The sequence below is a fragment of the Schistocerca piceifrons genome, chromosome 1 (assembly GCF_021461385.2).
Source record: "Schistocerca piceifrons isolate TAMUIC-IGC-003096 chromosome 1, iqSchPice1.1, whole genome shotgun sequence".
NCBI classification, from domain to species: domain Eukaryota; kingdom Metazoa; phylum Arthropoda; class Insecta; order Orthoptera; family Acrididae; genus Schistocerca; species Schistocerca piceifrons.
The window spans coordinates 632,758,276-632,778,831 of NC_060138.1; positions in this window are offsets into that span (position 1 = coordinate 632,758,276).

Sequence of the window (20,556 nt, forward strand, 5' to 3'; positions counted from 1 at the left end):
CATATTCAACTGTTCCCGTTGATGTATATCAACGCCCGTCAGCATCTAATGGTATTGATTTAATTGTAATTTCAATATAGAAACACGTCGGGAGAGCATTTAGAAAGAATGGACAATACAAGGATTCCGAAAGTGGTACTGTCATTCAGACCTACTGGCTGAAGAGACCCAGGAAGACTGAGGCAAAGAAAGACTGAGGCCGAAACAGGCTGAAGGGCTTCATTCTGAAGGGATGATGACCATAAAGAAGAAGAAGAAATCGTTCACGCAGGAGGATCGTACAATCGTATCGTCGTTTGACCATCGCACAGACTCCCGTGTGCAAGACATAGTAATAGGCATCCCTGGCGTAGAGAAGCCAATGAAAAACACGAAAACTGATCAGCCACCAGGTACGGATGGTCTCGCAGTTCAGTTTTACAACGAGTACTCTACGGTATTGGCCTCTTGCTTACCTTGCATTTATCGCGAATCTCTCGCCCACAGCAAGTTACTTGAAAAAAGCGCGGGTGATTTCTGTACGTAACAAGCGTAAAAGAATGGATCTTCCTTCACAAAGAAAAGCTTCTGTCCACATATCATCACTGATTTATAAAGCATTGCACTTGCGAACCGCAGCTTACCCTTTTCTCACACGATAGCCTGCCAGTCACGGATAAAGGGCAGCGCACAGATTCCGTATTTCTAGATATCCGGAAAGCGTTTGACATGGTGTCCGACTTGCGACTCTTAACGAAGGAACCAGCATACGGAATTGGTTCCCAGGTACGTCAGTGTCGCGAAGACATTTGAAGTAATAGAGCCTCGAACGTTGTCCTTGATGACGAGTATTCATCAGAGACAAGAGTCAGAAGAACACCGGAAATGTAATACGACCGCTCTTATTCTCTGTATACAAAAATGATCTGACGGACAGAGTCAGCAACAATGTGTGGCAGTTTGGTGATAATGTTGTAGTGTGCGGAAAGGTGCTGTTGTTGAGTGACAGTAAGAGGATACAATGATTTACACAAAATTTCTAATTGGCATCATGAATAACTGCTTTCTCTAAATGTACAAAAATGTAAGTGAATGCAGATGAGCAGGAAAAAAAAATCATGTGCAAATCGAATACAGCATTAATAGTATGCTGCTGGACCTGGTCACGACGATTAAGTATCTAAGTGTAACGTTGAAAAGCGATATGAAATGGCACGAGCACGTAAGTATAGTAGTTGTTGTTGTTGTGGTCTTCAGTCCTGAGACTGGTTTGATGCAGCTCTCCATGCAACTCTATCCTGTGCAAGCTTCTTCATCTCCCAGTACTTACTGCAACCTACATCCTTCTGAATCTGCTTAGTGTATTCATCTCTTGGTCTCCCTCTACGATTTTTACCCTCCACGCTGCCCTCCAATGCTAAATTTGTGATCCCTTGATGCCTCAGAACATGTCCTACCAACCGGTCCCTTCTTCTTGTCAAGTTGTGCCACAAACTCCTCTTCTCCCCAATTCTATTCAATACTTCATCATTAGTCATGTGATCAACCCATCTAATCTTCAGCATTCTTCTGTAGCACCACATTTCGAAAGCTTCTATTCTCTTCTTGTCCAAACTATTTATCGTCCATGTTTCACTTCCATACATGGCTACACGCCATACAACAGAAACACGCCAACAGAAACGACTTGCTAATACTTAAATCTATACTCGATGTTAACAAATTTTTCTGTCTCTTATACTAGTAGGGAAGGTGAACGGTCGAATTAGGTTTATTGGGAGAATTTTAGGGAAGAGTAGTCCAACTGTAAAGGAGACCCCGTATAGAGCACTAGTGCAACCCACCCTCGAGTACTGCTCGAGTGTTTGGGAAATCCTGATCAATTTAATGCAAGACTTCGAAGCAGATCAGAAGCGGGCTGCTAGATTTGTTACAGGTAGGCTCGATAAACACGCGGGCTTCGTGAACTTAAAGGGCGATCCCTGGAGGGAAGATGACGGTCGTTTCACTGAAGAGCTGCAGAACGAATCAACCGCTGTCAAAGCGCTTTTCGTGTAAGGATCATGAATATGAGATAACAGAAATGAGGTCACTTATGGAGGCATATAGATAGTCGTTTTTCCCTCGCCCTCTTTGCTAGTGGAAGGGGAAACGAAATGATTATTAGTGGTCCAACGACCCACCGCCGTACACCGCAGACTTGCTTGCGGAGTATGTGTGCAGATGTAGAGCTAGAGGAAAATTTCTTGACCTTGCATACACCTTCCGATCAAAAAAAAGTTGCAAACCGATTTTATTCCTTGCGTGCAAGCGACATCTGCTCAGTAACCATGGTGGCAACTTGAATCAACAACAAATCGGCCAGTTAGTTGCGAGCGGGCTGTGTAAATCAGTGGACGTGCGGCTGTAGTGTGTCAACAGCGTTGAGCAACAGCTCTAAATTAAGACTTTCTCAAGATATGTTTTAAATGTGAGAAAAGCGTGTGTAGCGTTGTGCATATCTACATCTACATTTACATTTATACTCCGCAAGTCACCCAACGGTGTGTGGCGGAGGGCACTTTACGTGCCACTGTCATTACCTCCCTTTTCTGTTCCAGTCGCGTATGGTTCGCGGGAAGAACGACTGTCTGAAAGCCTCCGTACGCGCTCGAATATCTCTAATTTTACATTCGTGATCTCCTCGGGAGGTATAAGTAGGGGGAAGCAATATATTCGATACCTCATCCAGAAACGCACCCTCTCGAAACCTGGCGAGCAAGCTACACCGCGATGCACAGCGCCTCTCTTGCAGAGTCTGCCACTTGAGTTTGCTAAACATCTCCGTAACGCTATCACGGTTACCAAATAACCCTGTGACGAAACGCGCCGCTCTTCTTTGGATCTTCTCTAGCTCCTCCGTCAACCCCATCTGGTACGGATCGCACACTGATGAACAATACTCAAGTATAGGTCGAACGAGTGTTTTGTAAGCCACCTCCTTTGTTGATGGACTACATTTTCTAAGGACTCTCCCAATGAATCTCAACCTGGCACCCGCCTTACCAACAATTAATTTTATATGATCTTTCCACTTCAAATCGTTCCGCACTGTATACTCCCAGATATTTTACAGAAGTAACTGCTACCAGCGTTTGTTCCGCTATCATATAATCATACAATAAAGGATCCTTCTTTGTATGTATTCGCAATACATTACATTTGTCTATGTTAAGGGTCAGTTGCCACTCCCTGCACCAAGTGCCTATCCGCTGCAGATCTTCCTGCATTTCGCTACAATTTTCTAATGCTGCAACTTCTCTGTATACTACAGCATTATCCGCGAAAAGCCGCATGGAACTTCCGACACTTTCTACTAGGCCATTTATATACACTCCTGGAAATCGAAATAAGAACACCGTGAATTCATTGTCCCAGGAAGGGGAAACTTTATTGACACATTCCTGGGGTCAGATACATCACATGATCACACTGACAGAACCACAGGCACATAGACACAGGCAACAGAGCATGCACAATGTCGGCACTAGTACAGTGTATATCCAACTTTCGCAGCAATGCAGGCTGCTATTCTCCCATGGAGACGATCGTAGAGATGCTGGATGTAGTCCTGTGGAACGGCTTGCCATGCCATTTCCACCTGGCGCCTCAGTTGGACCAGCGTTCGTGCTGGACGTGCAGACCGCGTGAGACGACGCTTCATCCAGTCCCAAACATGCTCAATGGGGGACAGATCCGGAGATCTTGCTGGCCAGGGTAGTTCACTTACACCTTCTAGAGCACGTTGGGTGGCACGGGATACATGCGGACGTGCATTGTCCTGTTGGAACAGCAAGTTCCCTTGCCGGTCTAGGAATGGTAGAACGATGGGTTCGATGACGGTTTGGATGTACCGTGCACTATTCAGTGTCCCCTCGACGATCACCAGTGGTGTACGGCCAGTGTAGGAGATCGCTCCCCACACCATGATGCCGGGTGTTGGCCCTGTGTGCCTCGGTCGTATGCAGTCCTGATTGTGGCGCTCACCTGCACGGCGCCAAACACGCATACGACCATCATTGGCACCAAGGCAGAAGCGACTCTCATCGCTGAAGACGACACGTCTCCATTCGTCCCTCCATTCACGCCTGTCGCGACACCACTGGAGGCGGGCTGCACGATGTTGGGGCGTGAGCGGAAGACGGCCTAACGGTGTGCGGGACCGTAGCCCAGCTTCATGGAGACGGTTGCGAATGGTCCTCGCCGATACCCCAGGAGCAACAGTGTCCCTAATTTGCTGGGAAGTGGCGGTGCGGTCCCCTACGGCACTGCGTAGGATCCTGCGGTCTTGGCGTGCATCCGTGCGTCGCTGCGGTCCGGTCCCAGGTCGACGGGCACGTGCACCTTCCGCCGACCACTGGCGACAACATCGATGTACTGTGGAGACCTCACGCCCCACGTGTTGAGCAATTCGGCGGTACGTCCACCCGGCCTCCCGCATGCCCAATATACGCCCTCGCTCAAAGTCCGTCAACTGCACATACGGTTCACGTCCACGCTGTCGCGGCATGCTACCAGTGTTAAAGACTGCGATGGAGCTCCGTATGCCACGGCAAACTGGCTGACACTGACGGCGGCGGTGCACAAATGCTGCGCAGCTAGCGCCATTCGACGGCCAACACCGCGGTTCCTGGTGTGTCCGCTGTGCCGTGCGTGTGATCATTGCTTGTACAGCCCTCTCGCAGTGTCCGGAGCCAGTATGGTGGGTCTGACACACCGGTGTCAATGTGTTCTTTTTTCCATTTCCAGGAGTGTATATTGTGAAAAGCAATGGCCCCATAACACTCCCCTGTGGCACGCCAGAGGTTACTTTAACGTCTGGTTATCAGGCGACAGTGCGGAACTGTATCGAACGCCTTCCGGAAGTCAAGGAAAATAGCATCTACCTGGGAGCCTGTATCTAATATTTTCTGGGTCTCATGAACAAATAAAGCGAGTTGGGTCTCACACGATCGCTGTTTCCGGAATCCATGTTGATTCCTACAGAGTAGATACTGTGTTTCCAAAAACGACATGATACGCGAACAAAAAACATGTTCTAAAATTCTACAACAGATCGACGTCAGAGATATAGGTCTATAGTTTTGCACATCTGCTCGACGACCCTTCTTGAAGACTGGGACTACCTGTGCTCTTTTCCAATCATTTGGAACCTTCCGTTCCTCTAGAGACTTGCGGTACACGGCTGTTAGAAAGGAGGCAAATTCTTTCGCCTACTCTGTGTAGAATCGAATTGGTATCCCGTCAGGTCCAGTGGACTTTCCTCTGTTGAGTGATTCCAGTTGCTTTTCTATTCCTTGGACACTTATTTCGATGTCAGCGGAGAAGTTCAAGAGGGAATAATAAGGGTGGACGACCAAGAACGAGTGCTCGGATGAAAAAGAGTGTAAGACAGGGATGTAGTCTTTCACCAATACTGTTCAATCTGTATATCGAAGAAGAAATGTTGAAAATAAAAGAAAGATTCAGGAGAGGGATTATTATTAAAGGTGAAACGATATCAGAGATACGATTCGCTGATGACATTGCTATCTTAACTGAAACAGAAGAAGAATTACAAGATTTTCTGAATGGAATGAACAGTCTAATGAGTACATAATACGGATTTAGAGTACATCGAAGAAAGACGAAAATAATTAGAAGTAGCAGAAATGAGAACAGTGAGAAACTTAACGTCTGGACTGATGAAATACATGAAGTTAAGGAATTCTGCTAATTAGGCAGCCAAATAACCGATGACAGACGGAGCAAGGACATCAAAAGCAGCTTAGCACTGGCTAAAGCGGCATTTCTGGACAACAGAAGTCTACTAGTATCAAACATAGGCCTTATTTTGAGGAAGAAATTTTCGAAATTGGAAATTTGTGGTAAGTACTATGGGAGCAAACTGCTGAGGTCATCGGTCCCTAAGCTTACACACTACTTAAGCTACCTTAAACTAACTTACGCAAAGGACAACACACACATCCACGCTCGAGGGAGGACTCGAACCTCCAACGGGGAGAGCCGCTCGAACCGTGACAAGGCGCCTCAGAACGCGCGGCTACCCCATCTGGGGAAAATTCCGAGAATGTATGTTTGGAGCATAGTATTGTATGGTAGTGAAACATAGACTGTGAAGAAACCGGAACATACAAGAATCGAAGCGTTTGAGATGTGGTGCTACAGACGAATGTTGAACATTAGGTGGACTGATAAGGTGAGGAATCAGGAGGTTCTGCGCAGAATCGGAGAGGAGTGGAATATGTGGAAAACACTGAAGAGAAGAAAGGACATGTGTTAAGACATCAGAGAATGACTCCCATGATACTCGAGGAACTGTAGACGGCAAAATCTGTAGAGGAAGGCAGAGAGTGGAAGACATCCAACAACTAATTGTGGAGGTTGGTTGCAAGTGGTACTCTGAGATGAAGAAGTTGGCACAGGAAAGGCATTCGTGGCGGTTCGCATCAAACCAGTCAGAAAACTGATGACTGAAAAAAAAGCAAAAGTTGGTCACAGACGCCTCGACTCCCGGACAAAAACAATGACTCGTGGTTGCCAGCCGCTATCTGCCTGAGATGCAAAAAAGAGGACTATTTTTTTCTGGAAAAAAGTTATCACTTGGTGTTATGAGTACGAACGTACCACAAAACGATAAATTGGGGAAATTCACATGAAGAATCAACGCTTTGCTGACATTCTAACCAATATGAAGAGCCAGTTGAACAACATCCAAAGGAGGAGATTTGCAACAGTGTCATGTGATTGTGTGATTGGATTAATGTTCTGTGCGTGTACTTAAGTGGGAGGCGAGAGGGGGGGGGGGACTATGAAGAACACCTGACGTATTAAAACCACCATCTTAACTTTTCTCTAAGTTTTGTTAGTCTAGTCTCGAACCTTTCTAGACTGACAGGGTTAGTGGTAACGTTGGCACGAAAGAAAAGAAATTGTAGTTTAAGACCATTGCGTAAATGATCAGTATCTTGCCATGTGCAGAGTACTTCAGAAAATACGTTTTCCTCTGTAACTTACAGAATTATTAGTCAAAGAAATATTTATTTTGACAGGTAAACGTAAGAAACGTTACTTTTTCTGCGGAGTTATAAATCTAGTTATTTTAGTTATTTTTCAGGAAGTTATAGTAATAAGTCATAATTTTTTAAATGGAACATCATTTTTATCTAACTTGCAGTTGCTGTATTTAAGCAAACTGCGTACAAATAAATTTAAATAAATTTTTATCAATTTAGTAGCGATTTAGAAAAATTGAACTTTTGAAAAATGTTTTAGGAGTGGCTGCAACATGTTGTACATGACGTTGCTGGTGTCACAGAGTTACAAGCGTACTTTACTGTTTGTTGTCATAAGAGGTTGTGAGTTCGGTGACAAAATCAACTATTCTTCAGATATTTCCAGAAATTTAGTGGTGTAAAATCGAGCGACCGTGCGGACCATTCCTCAGCCGTGGCGTCTTAATCCTCTTCCATGTTGCATCCACTTCTAAAACACTTAACGATTCTAGATTCTTGACTAAAATGGACAGAAATTTAGTTTCAACATATTTAAAATGTAATGTTGTACTTAAACAATTATAACTCGTTGCTGTAACTCTGCAAAATAGCTTAATAAACACTGTACTATGTGTATTGGACAGAATGGCCACCACTTGGATGTCATAATTTTCATAAGTGACCGTGTAAATCAAATAGAAGAGTTTCTTAAAAATTAACATACTACAGTTCATTTGAAAACCGTCCGTTCCCCGTTGTCACACTTAACACCATGCAGTCTGTTTCCTGCTAGCTGTATTTCTGAAACACCCTGTATATTGCGCGACACAGGCTGACTTATCCGTCTAGTATGGTAATGAGGCTTCGGATGAGAATTAGTAGTGTAGTTGACGCGTAAAATTGAAACTCACCAGTTTAATTCCATTTGTATTAATTTGACTTTGACCATATAACAGAATTACGTGTGTAACTGGACGTTACAGAAACAAACGTCTGTTTCCTACGAGATTTCAGGCCAGAACGCATTACAGTTTTTGCACGGTTTTGAGCCGAAGTATTTTATTCTGTACTAGATTTTTGCTACCGTCTTCGTCCGTGTACGTATACATCACGTGTATTTAACTTGTTTCACACAGATTTGTACATATATTTCGATTGCATCTGTATCTAATTTAAGCCTGTAACTTCATCCGAATCCTGAGGAGACTGTCTTATTTTCCGCTGCTTTATACCATGCAACACCACAGAGGAAGTTTAAAGTATCTGAGGTACTCAGCCTTGTGGCATTATCTTTGGCCACGAAAGTCGTTGAGAAAAATGTTGGGCTGCTACAGTGCTCACTCCCTTGACCTGCTTGACGCACTTAACAACACGAACAAGAGACAGCTTGCACTTCATACTCCTAAAGTATTTCAGGTCAACTAAATACAGCAAAGTAATACTAACGGGTCGTTTTCGAACATTTTTAAATGTCACCCCTTTTTATCTCTATCCTTACCGTGGGGAAGTAGGGGAACGTCACTTTCACAGTATTTTCATAACAATAATGACTCATTTACGTACCAGACTTGGCTGAAATTGCATCAGGTGCTCCTGAGTTATGATTTTATGTCATCTATCTTCATCCCCTACACTCCTCCAGCAGAAGTAGGGGTGATAGCAGTCTCTCACTGTCACAGCAATTTCTTCCAGATAGGAAGTGATACGTCTGACAAGTTTGATGTAAATTGCTTCACGAGTTTCAGAGATATGTTACTATATTCCAGCTGAAGACGGTTGACTGAACGACTGATGTGCATTTTCCTTGTGTTTCCGTTTGTATACCGTCACATCCTGCATGTGGAAGAGTTACGCTACCCTGGGTACCTACGCTGTCTGCTAATACAGGAGAGTCTAAGTCAGTTTTGTGTTACGTTTTTAATAACGTCATTTTTACGTTAATGATAGATTTTGGTACGTTTTTGTACAGGACGTGAAGAGGAAAACAATATAATATGCTGTTAATATATATATGTTCGTAACGAACAAAGTTACAAAAAAGACAATCATGCTGGTTAATGTCCCCCTGGCGGCTAAACAATTGCTTCATACACTTCTTTTTCCTACATTTCTTTTTGATTCTGGACAAAAAGTTATTTGGGTTAGTGAAGCTAAACGACACACCGTGTATAGACAGGTCGCAATGATACAAAATTGTGGTGAAATTTAGGCATATCTGCAGAGCATCAAAGCTTGATGCAGAAATAGGCAGCTGACGCTCTACATAAACGACTGTAACGTACTGCGCGTAAATAGTCGAAAAAATACATTAATCTGTTAGTGCACGATTCTAAAGCAATCACTGGAAGCAGTCACATTCAGGAGTTACTTGAAAGTATGCGTGCAGAGTACCTGAGGAACTGCAGTCCACTCGCAATGGAAATAGTTTACAAAAGCCTCATTCATACCAAAACAAAAAATTTCTGGTCAGTCTGGGACCGCTGGCAGACAGCACTAATAGAAGAAATAGAAGAAAACCAAAATCTAGTCACAGCCTTTGCTTTTGATTGCATCTTGGAAGAATTTTGAGCGGAGATTTCAGGATTCCTATTAGATGTATTATATCTTAGCAGAAATGACCTTCCATTGCTGCCGAGCAAGAGTAATAGTGTGCCAGGTGCGGTAACCAAGATGAACGTCCCTTTGTGTTCTCCTTTGGGACCGTACACTGTGTGTTGTTATTATTATTACTGCTGCCGCTGATAATGTCATTAGTTTGACGGTAGTTAGAAGCAGCTCTCCACGCTACGTTATCTTTTGCAAGTCTTTTCATATGTTTACAAATACTGCGCCCTACATCCATTAGAATCTACTCATGCATCCAAGCCAAACTGTCCTTCTACAATTTTTACCCCTATGCTTCCTTCCACTACCCAACAATGTCTCCTTTGTTGTCCCATGCTCCATCTTACCAATTTAATCCTTTTAGCACCGTAAATCTCTATTCTCAGAAAGCAACTTCTGTACGTCTTCATTAGCTACATGATCGATACATCTAAGCTTGAGCATTTTTCTGTAGCACCATGTTTCGAAACCTTGTTCAGTCTTCTTGTCTGAGCTGTTTACCCGCCTCTTTTCACGTTCATGTGAGGCTATTCTTCAAACAATTACCTAAAAATGAGACTTTCTAACATTTATATTCATACTGGATGATGAGCTACACTGTATTAACTTTTATTGAAGTTAATCTTATAAATCATTTCAAGACACTACCCATTTCGTTAAACTGATTTCCAGAATACAATTATTGCCTTCAACATATTTACAGTGCCCGCAGCAAACCTTAAAATTTTATTTCTTCTTGAAAAACTTTAAATCCATTTCGAAATGCCTCCTTAGCTTCCTGCTTGTTAGATGTAGAGGTCGAGCAACACAGGAAACGTTGATAGAAGAGTCAGATACAAATTTGAGAAACTATACTCTAGAGCACGTCATTTGACGGAACTGGACGAAACAAGGACCAAATGAAGAGAAACTACAATAAATATATGGGAAGAAGTATTTATCAACAAATCTCATAAAAAAAGACATTAGTCTGATAAATGTTGAAGTATTCATGAACTATAAGCTCGGGATGAAAAGCACAATATAGGTAAAAGTCGTAGGTACAATTAAAGTTAGAATATTTGTGGAGAATGAACATAGAGATGCAAAAATCAGGGGAAAACAGGAAAGCAATGAAGAAGGCAGAAGATGATAACGTAAATGCATTGGGCAGTGCGGAGAGACCTTGTTGTAAGGTACAGTTGTTGCAGTTCTTCAGTGCTGTGTCTCTGGGATTTCCGTGGGATAGTAGTCACACTGCAGTACAGCCATGGCGGATCGGTTGCCACGAAAGCAGGTGTTTACCGCTGGATTCTCAACTTGTGGCGGCATGCGCAGCTTGTCAGTCACAACAATGAGCGGTATACGCTGCATGTCAACAAATGTACAACGATCTGTGTACGGTTACCTACCGGTGAAAGTGTTTAAAAGCTAGCCTGCGACTGGCTCCAAGAGTACATGCGTCGCTTACGTTGCCGCCGCTGGCATTACACCGCGGCACCGGTCCAAGAGGATCGACCAGAGGCAGCACTACAGCAGCCAAGCCGTGGCCACGAAAGCTATTGCTCTCCACAGACAGTAGCCTCAATGGAGTGTGTGATACAGGGACAGTATATGACTGAACTTATAATCTGTGCTGACTTCAGGTAACTGCCATCAATAACTTACGTCTGGCCTTCCGCTGTGGACTAGCGGTTCTAGGCGCTTCAGTCTGGAACCGCGCGACCGCTACGGTCGCAAGTTTGAATCCTGCCTTGGGCATGGATGTTTGTGATGTCCTTAGGTTAAAAATGGCTTTGAGCATTATGGGACTTAACATCTCAGGTCATCAGTCCCCTAGAACTTAGAACTACTTAAACCTAACTAACCTAAGGACATCACATACATCCATGCCCGAGGCAGGATTCAAACCGGCGACCGTAGCGGTCGCGCGGTTCCAGACTGAAGCGCCTAGAACCGCTCGGCCAACATGGCCGGCTCCTTAGGTTAGTTAGGTTTAAGTAGTTCTAAGTTCTAGGGGACTGATGACCTCTGATGTTGAGTCCCACAGTGCTCAGAGCCATTTGAACCATTTGAATAATTTACGTCCCTCACGACATTGAATATCAATGTCCGTACCTCCTAAGTAGTGAACTTATTAATAAGGCTTCAAGTGGTTGCCGTCAATGATGTGTGTCCCTCAGGACTTAACAAAATCAAGTGTTTGTTCATTCCCAGTAGTGAACGTATTTATCAGTGCCTTCCATTTCCGTTGTGGAACCTGTTCAGAAATAAAATGTCGAATCAAAATGCCTTCGGGCATCTAATTTACACTTGTTATTCTGTTTGAGTAACAAATTGCCGCGCTACGTTACGCCATCTTGAGGCCCCTGAGCGACGTGTAGGAAGAATCCCACCGCTGCTCCAGTCGAAATGGGGTCCAGTAGTCAGTGACCGGTATCCGTAGATTTATTCTTAACACAACCATCCTAGTCGGCAAGTGATGATCGAAGGGATCACTGTGTTAAGAGAAATCCACGGATACCGGGATATCCCTATTCTCAGTGGACCAGAAGTGTGATTCTTCCTATACGTCTCTTAGGGGGCCTGAAGATGGCGTAATGTCACGTTGAAACTGTTTGCTCAAAGAAAATAACAACTGGAAATTTTGGCGGCTGAAAGTGTTTTGATTCGACATTTTAAACTGAAAAGTCGGAGTCTCGCAATCACACTTGTATAAAGATGAAATTACAGAGACCATTCAGGAATAGTCATTTGTGTGTCATTCAGACGTACTGTACATGCACTTGTGACACCAATAAATACTAATTACTGCAGTGCCTGTTATTCTGTGCTACTTGGGGTTCTTTATTTGCCTGTGTGGTTCCAATTTGGTCACCTCATTTAGTACCGAAATGGACGTAACAAATGATAAGTACATATGACATTAAAAGTCACACTGAAGTGCATTGCGCAACACAGTTAAAGGGTCATTTTTTTGAAATCTCGCCATTTTCTCCCATTGCGTGGCAGAATTTCGAAATTTCACTCGATGTCTAAACCATTCTCTGCAGTGGTGCAAAAGCGTGGCACCCTGCGACGACATTCTCGGGCTCGGCGATGCTTCAAACACAAGCTGTCCCGTACATGCGGAGAAAGAGCCAGTACTCAGTTCAGCGAGGTATAAGGGTGGTTAATAACGTCACACTGACACCAAATTTCACCAAGCTCCAGCCCAGTGCCACCGTGAAGGTGTCTCATGATGGAATTCTTGTCACGACACCTCTCACCCACATTTCACCCCTTATTTCGACGCCTCTGCGATGGACGTCAGAACTGCGACTCCCGGTATTGAAATCACGCGGTTTTCTTCTGAGTGGCAGAGGAAAACATTTCAGTCATATTGCCGCTCAGCATCGACACGAAAAGGCCTCACAGGGTGGCATAAAGGGCGTCAATGAAACTACCCCTTCCCTTGGGGCATTGATTCCCGCACATTCTGCGTTCGAAAGCAACAGATCGCTGTGCGATGGCCAACAGGAAGACGTTCTTGACAGCCTTTGACACTGCTGGCTACCTCTGGACGATTCAACCCTTCTACAGAGTGAAAAGTATTTAAAACGACAAACTCTGGGAGGTTGTAGGGGACATCAAAACAAATATTTTTCCCAAAAGTCATTTTTTTCCTATGAGGAGTATTTAAACCGGTAGAGAAAGATTTCTCTAGCGGTAAATTAATTAAACCAACAAACACTTTTCAATTTTTTATGACCAAGAGACAACACATTAATACAACCCAATTTCAATTACAGTAGATTTTCAAAAATGCCTCCATTGACCTCCATCGACGCAAACGACGACTGAAATGTGCCAGCGCCCCGTCATGTTGGAACCACATGCGCTGTCTTGTAGGGTGCGGGACGTCTTCCAGGAATTCTGGCAGTGCTCTGGCGAGAAAATTGTAATACTGCCTGCCATTTAATGGCCTACGTAGCAGATACGGCTCAGTTAAACAGTCCTCAACAACACCGACCTACACATTAACGAAGAACCGCATTTGATGAGCGCTAGTAACTGTGGCATGTGGGTTATCTTCACTCGAAACATGCGAATTGTACATGTTGAAGACTCCATCACGCCAGAACGTTGTTTCATTGGTAAACAACACGGAGGATGGAAATGAAGGCTGCATTTCACACTGTTCCAGCTACCACTGCGAAAACTGTGCTCTGGGTGGATAATCAACTGGTTCCAGGTTCTGGACACGCTGTAAGTGAAATGGACGTAACAACTGCTCTCGAAGGAGTGTTCTTACATTCTTCTGATTCATCCCCATGTTACGTGCAATTGCACGAGTGCTGATTGAAGGATCCCGCTCCTCATGCAGCAAGTCAGCTTCCTCAAATTGCAGCGTTCTTACCGTGCGACGGCGTCCCTGTCCAGGTAATCTGCTAAATGACCCGGTCTCACGCAGACGTTGGTACACAGCAGGAAAGGTTGTATGATGCGGGATACGGCGATTCGGATATTGTTGTTGATAAACCCGCTGTGCAGCTCGTCCGTTGTGGTGCGCTACGTATTACGCACCAACCATATCAGTGTACTCACTCCAGATGTGTCGCTCCATTAGTAAACAGAGACAATGCAGTATTACACTGGTGGACAGCAGTTGCCTACAACTGAAGATCGTAATACGGCCTCTAACAACTGAAGAGCGTAATACGGCCTCCACCGGTTTAAATAACCCTCATAGAAAGAAATGACAATAGGGAAAAATATTTGTTTTAGTGTCCCCTACAACCTCCCAGAGTTTGTCGGTTTAAATACTTTTTACCGTGTATAGCGCCACTGACATCCTGCAACTTCATTCAGCCCAACCGCAACTTTTGCTCTAGTATACAGCGTGGAATATCTAGGGAATGTTCAAAACTATTCGACGAATTTTGAACGTCATCTAAAGCAGGACATGTTGAAACGGCACCTGTTCTTAAACTTCTATGTCTTTTACGGGAAGTAAGCTCAATTGAAGATGACGCCCAGAAGTATAATTTAACACACCTTACAGTTCAATACGAAAGAGGTAGTTAATATTCATTTAGTACTTTTTACTTCAATGGCGCCATCTTCGTCAGCTTTTGTGCCAGTCCAGTGTGCAAACTGATTAACGCGCTTGTTAGACGGCGGTGACCGATCAACTTACTACAATTCTTACAAAAATATCACTTAATCTATTGTAAACTGCTGGTACGATATATCTCAGGGACACTTTAGTTTCCTTTAAGGAAACAAGTAACGAGAGAACGAGATTAGTGTTCGGTTTTTCGCCGTCCGATATTCCGTCACCAATCCCTACCTTATTTGGAGCCTGAAATAAAAATCTAAAAGCTCAATGAGTAGTACGTGCAAGAGGAAAACTCGTATAGGTGATGGAATTGAAATGACAGGCACGGCTGCATACGTGACATTAAAATAATTATTCACGTAATTTAGCATAAAGAATTAATTTACATGTAACTTACAGAGCCGCAAGAAGAAAAAAAAGGGAAAGGTTCTCAGGCAGCTGAAGGGCGGACGTTCATTTTTTTTCGCTACAGGCATTCATAAAGCAGCGACATAGATTCTACACCAACATGAGTCGATAAAATGGTATACACTTCTCTTCTCCCCATCAACAGAAAAAAAAACTTTACAAAAATCCATTACTGAAAATATGAATTGATATAATCTCAGTTTATTCCAATGGTAATGTTTTACTGTGTTTAAGCTTATTCAGCCCTCCTGTTCCGCACCGTCTTGTGGGTTGATCACGGGTGCGACATTGACGCGTAAGTGAAACGGCAAAAGATCCCTCTCAAACCGCCCATTTCGGCAACACCTTCGGTGTCACTAACGCACCTTATACCTGCCAACAGCGTTGCGGCTGTGGTAACATGAGTTCCCGTCAGATCACCGAAGTTAAACGCTTTTGGGTTTGGCTTGAACTATGGGTGACCGTTGAGTCTGCCGAGCACTGTTGGCAAGCGAGATGCACTCAGCCCATGTGACGCCAATTGAGGAGCCGCTTGATTGAGAAGTAGCCGCTCAGAGCGCGAAAACTGCCAACGACCGGGACAGCGGGACGGCGACCACTTGCCCCTCCACATCCGTATCCAGTGTCGTCTATCGACGGAAGATGATACTGCGGTCGGACAGAACCGCAGGGCCTTCTGGGGCGTGTTAGGGTAAAGAGAGAGATCTGTAAATGTAAAAATGATTCAAATGGCTTGAGCACTATGGGACTTAACTTCTGAGGTCATCAGTCCCCTAGAACTTAGAACTACTTAAACCTAACTAACCTAAGAACATCACACACATCCATGCCCGAGGCAGGATTCGAGCCTGCGACCGTATCGGTCGCGCGGTTCCAAACTGTAGCACCCAGAACCGCTCGGCCACTCCGGCCGGTCTGTAAATGTACCTCTACCCTGTATACCAGGGAAAAATTGCGGTCGCGCTGCGTTCCAAAGGGGTGTGATTATGTTCAGTGAGGCTACAGGCCTAGTATGTCTTTAAAAATGGTATAGGGGGTGTCATAACTTCTGCGTCGGAGACAAAAGCGGGGCTTCGAAAAAGTGACCATTAAATTGTGTTGCAAATAGTGTATTTTTTACGTTACGTTCCCCCTGGAAATATGTGAGCCTTTGGATGCACGTACAACACTAGTTAGTTTTCTCTGTTTTGTTTTGAAATGTTACATTAAATAAATTTTCGAACTTACGACGTAATATGCATCATTTGTATACTGAATAGCATATAAAGGTAAATGATGGGATTTCTGAGCTACGTCATCACAATAAACGCTTCAACAGTGATTTAACTCTGAAGACACTATAAATTCTAAAAAAAAGCATAATTTGTTGACTTTTAAGACTTGTAGTCTACAATGGCACTTGTTCGGACATTTGTATCTTTGCTTTGGAAATTTTGTAAACAAATAAATGCTTTAAATCTTTCATTTGTGTTGTCATATAGTCCGTAGTTGCTTTATAATTACTGAATGTATCTCAAAAAACACACGAGACATATCTAGGAAGAAAGACACAAACAAAATGAAGTAGGTTTAAAGCTTTCCCGGCATACTGATTGTTCCATAAAAACACGGGAGAACTGCCGGATATCAATAACGTCTTGCCACGGTATTTCGGCGCAGAGTCTTCTGGCCATCTTCAGTACTACTACAGTGGTACTCACCTGAAGATGGCCAGAACACTCTGCGCCGAAATATCGTGGCAGGACGTTACTGATATCCGACAGTTCTCCCGTGTTTTTATGGAACAAAATGAAGTAGTGTTACATTGTGTTGTTTCACATTAAGAAATAGTTCTGCACATCAGTGTGCGGTTAGGCCAGAATCAACAGTGCCAGACGAAGGAGGACCTCAAAAACGTGCAAGCAGACAGCGTTTCCTGATATGAGTGAATACCGGTCATAAAATACCGCAAGTAAAATTTATATCTTTCGTAACGAACATTTTTGTCGATGTAGAAAGCGTGCCAAATTCTAAATATCTTTCATTATACACCACTGATGAAGTTTCATTTCAATAACACGAGTCGTTATTGGTGACAAAAGACGGAATAGAATAACGTTCAGTAACAATCAAAACATGTTCATTTTTCACTCTGTTGTAGATAAACTACGTGTGACTACGAAATACCTTCAATAATAATTAAAACATGTACATCTTTTCCTTTGTGATTCGTAACCTACCTGTGGCAAAAGAAAAAAATTTGCAGTGCTCTTTCGAATGAAGGGAAACAGTGCAGTTAAGAAAAACCTCAGCTGCAATTGTTACAGCAATATAGTTTTAGTGTAGACACAGATTTTAAGGACGAGCGTCTATCTAAGCTTCTCATTACAACAGGGATTTAAAATGCCTTCCACTAAAGTAGGGAACTGGTAGAACTACAGTATACTTCATTTCACTTTCTGTAGATACAACATTGCATTTAAAGCACTTAAAGCTCTTAATTTGAATATAGTTGAGCGTACGGGGAAACTGCATTGCTAAATAATTTATCGCCTCTCTTCTGTTGGTAGCAAGAGGAGTAATTAAGCACGTAAACCCTTATACATGCAAATTTCTAAAGAGCGTTTGCAGAGATTTGTGAGTCAGCTCGTTTATCTGCACACCAAGTTGCAGCTTCCCCCGATTCCAAAGCTGCGTGAAACAGTTGTTTCCACAGTCGTATTTTGCAAACTTTGCATCCCTTAGATGTGACAAATAATAACATCGTACTTGAATAAAAGCACTGGACTGAATGTGTTTGTGAGTGCCTTCATGCGCTCTCTGGGTGAAGTTTTAGGAGGTAAATTATTGGAGGTAATCGTCCACACTGACCGATTAATCTGCCCTGAGTCGTGAAAAATTGGAAAAACTCAGACCAAGTTTTTAACACACAGCATCACTCCACGAGTAATCGAACCTGATTCGGACAAAAAGTATGCTGTCAGAAGATTCGCCTTACCAAGGTCTTATAAACAGTGTATGGAACTGTGGGTCGTAGTGTTAAGAAGTATAGGTTAATTAGACCTGCTTTAAACAGCAGCTACATGAAAGACGCATGTGTCATAGCAATGTGTGGAAGGAACTTTAAGTTTATGTACGACCTTGATTAAACAGCAAGAAGACGCACTGGACGGGACACCAAGAACGTTTTATGTGTATCTACGTACACTACTGGCCATTAAAATTGCTACACCAAGAAGAAACGCAGATGATAAACGGGTATTCACTGGACAAATATATTATACAAGAACTGACATGTGATTACATTTTCACGCAATTTGGGTGCATAGATCCTGATCAATCAGTATCCAGAACAACCACCTCTGGCAGTAATAACGGCCATGATACGCCTAGACATTGAGTCAAACAGAGCTTGGATGGCATGTACATGTACAGTTGCCCATGCAGCTTCAACACGATACCACAGTGCATCAAGAGTAGTGACTGGCGTATTGTGACGAGCCAGTTGATCGGCCACCATTGACCAGACGTTTTCAATTGGTGAGAGATCTGGAGAATGTGCTGGCCAGGGCAGCAGTCGAACATTTTCTGTATCCAGAAAGGCCCGTACAGGACCTGCAACACGCGGTCGTGCATTATCCTGATGAAATGTAGTGTTTCGCAGGTATCGAATGAAGGGTACAGCCACGGATCGTAACACAACTGAAATGTAACGTCCACTGTTCAAAGTGCCGTCAATGCGAAAAGAGGTGACCGAGACATGTAACCAATGGCACCCATACCATTACGCCGGGTGATATGCCAGTATAGCGATGACGAATACACGCTTCCAATGTGCGTTCACCGCGATGTCGCCAAACACGGATGCGACCATCATCATGGTGTAAACAGAACCTGGATTCATCCGAAAAAATTACGTTTTGCCATTCGTGCAACCAGGTCCGTCATTGAGTACACCATCTTAGGCGCTCCTGACTGTGATGTAGCGTGAAGGGTAACCGCAGCCATGGTCTCCGAGGTAATAGTCCATACTGCTGCAAACGTCGTCGAACTGTTCGTGCAGGCCGTTGTTGTCTTGAAAACGTTCCCATCTGCTGACTCAGGGATCGAGACGTGGCTGCACGATCCGTTACAGCCATGTGGATAAGATGCCTGTCATCTCGACTGCTAGTGATACGAGGCCTTTGGGATCCAGACCGGCGTTCCGTATTACCCTCCTGAACCCACCGATTCCATATTCTGTTAACAGTCATTGGATCTTGACCAACGCGAGCAGCAATGTCGCGATACGATAAACAGCAATCGCAATAGGCTACAATCCGACCTTTATCAAAGTCGGAAACGTGATGGTAGACATTTCTCCTCCTTACACGAGGCGTCACAACAACGTTTCACCAGGCAACGCCGGTCAACTGGTGTTTGTGTGTGTGAGAAAACGCTTGGAAACTTTCCTCGTGTTAGCACGTTGTAGGTGTCGCCACCGGCGCCAACCTTGTGTGAATGCTCTGAAAAGCTAATAATTTGCATATCACAGCATCTTCTTCCTGTCGGTTAAATTTCGCATCTGTAGCACGTCATCTTCGTGGTGTAGCAATTTTAATGGCCAGTAGTGTAATTTTACAGAGCAGAGACGGGGAGAAGTGACGCGCGTGTTTCGTCACACAGTACCAGGGTAACAAATGTTGTCTGATTTCACGTCGTACATGATCGAGTTGTGTTGCTGGTAACGGACGCTGCAGTTATGGGAGGCACTATGTCATACTACGATATGGTGCAACGGAGCACCGATTCTAGATGGCTGGTGGGTGACATATATCCCTTTCGCCGTCATTGCTGCCGAGGTCAACGCCTGGCCGCTTTCCTGCCCGGTCATGGCCGTGTTTGTTTACAACCGCCTGCCACCCTTAACCACTTCATGGCACAGCACCGCGTCACGTGTGTCGGCGGGTGCAGTTACGATTTCATTGCCATATTCAGTGCACGAGTGTAAAATCGGGGCAGAGTGTTGTGTGTACTGTGCGTAGTGCAGATAACTGAGATCTTTAAAGTGCTTTGTAACAATGTGTTTACAAGCGCTGGGTATTTATAAGAACATGTCATCGATAAACGCATCGCAAAGTAGTTCTAGTAAACATTATTGTTTCTTCTTCCATTTTGTTCTACATCTACATCTACATGGATACTCTGCAAATCACATTTAAACGCCTGGCAGAGGGTTCATCGAACCACCTTCATAATTCTCTATTATTCCAATCTCGTATATCACGCTGAAAGAACGAACACCTATACCTTTACGTACGAGTTATGATTTCCCTTATTGTATCGTGGTAATCATTTCTCCCTATGTAGGTCGGTGTCAGCAAAATATTTTCGCATTCGGAGGAGAATGTTGGTGATTGGAATTTCGTGAGAAGATTCCGCCGCAACGATAATTGCCCTTCTTTTACTGATGTCCAGCGCAAATCCTGTATC